Below are 1,433 nucleotides of genomic sequence, written 5' to 3'. Positions count from 1 at the left end.
CTTCTATATGTTTTGTTCTTGCGTGAAAGACTGGATTCTCTGCTAGACGTATAGCTGATAGGTTATCGCAGAAAAGCTCTACTTGATAGTCTGTTGATTGATGAAGATCTTCCATTAGTTGTTTCAACCATGTAATTTCTTGTGTTGCTGACGATGCCGATCGATATTCTGCTTCAGTGCTTGACAAGGATACTGTTGGTTGTCTCTTGCTGCACCATGATATTACTCCTGATCCAAGACTAAACATGTATCCAGTTGTTGACCGTCGTGTATCATAGTCTCCAGCGTAATCGGCGTCACAATATCCAGTCACGTGACATTCTTTTGTTTTCTTGTACAAAATGCCAAAGTTAATAGTGCCTTTAACATACCTTAAGATGCGTCGTACAACATCAAGGTGAGGCTTCTTCGGATTGCTCATGTATCGACTAACCACTCCAACTGCATAAGATATGTCTGGCCGGCTTAGTGTGAGATAAATAAGACTTCCGACCATCTTTCGATACATAGTAACATCTTGAAGACTTTTTCCTTCATCTGCTCGTAGTTTTGTATTCGGATCCATCGGAGTTGAGATAGGTTTGCAATTAAGCATTCCGTACTTTTGTAAAAGATCTCGCGCATATTTCTGTTGTCCCAGAAATAATCCTTCTCTTTTCTGCTCTATTTCGAGTCCAAGAAAATGTTTGAGTTCTCCAAGCTCCTTCATATGAAATCTGATAGACAGATTCTCTCTTGTTCTTTGAATCTCCTCATAGTGATCTCCCGTGATGATTAAGTCATCCACATATACTAGCACTATGGCTAGTTTTCCTTGATCTTGTTTCACAAATAAACTAGAATCTGAAGGAGCAACTGTGAAACCACTTTTTACTAAAAACTCGCCAATCTTCCCGTACCAAGCTCTTGGAGCCTGCTTCAAGCCGTATAGTCTTTCTTTAATTTGCAGACATGGTCAGGATGGGACTTGTTCTCAAAGCCTCTTGGTTGCTCCATATAAATTTCTTTATCAAGTTCTCCATGTAAGAAAGCGTTCTTGACATCCATCTGCCACAGCTTCCAAGATTTGCTAGCGGCTAAAGCTAGTAGAGCTCGAATTGTTGTGATCTTCGCCACTGGACTAAACGTTTCTTCATAATCCAGCCCATATTGTTGAGAAAAACCTCTAGCAACAAGTCGAGCTTTATACCTTTCAATGGAGCCATCTGATCGAGTCTTCACCTTGTAAACCCATTTACAAGATATTGGTTTTACATCTTTTGGCTTTGGAACTAAACTCCATGTCTGGTTTTCTTTTAGTGCATTAATTTCTTCTTCCATCGCTTTCTGCCATTCTTGACTTTGTGCTGCTTCTTCATAAGTGGAAGGCTCAATATGTATTAATTCATCCATATGAGCAGCATTGGCATACCTCGGATTAGGTTGCCTCGACC

Source organism: Rutidosis leptorrhynchoides, chromosome 1, assembly GCF_046630445.1.
Source record: "Rutidosis leptorrhynchoides isolate AG116_Rl617_1_P2 chromosome 1, CSIRO_AGI_Rlap_v1, whole genome shotgun sequence".
Lineage (NCBI taxonomy): Eukaryota > Viridiplantae > Streptophyta > Magnoliopsida > Asterales > Asteraceae > Rutidosis > Rutidosis leptorrhynchoides.
This window is presented reverse-complemented; position numbering follows the sequence as displayed.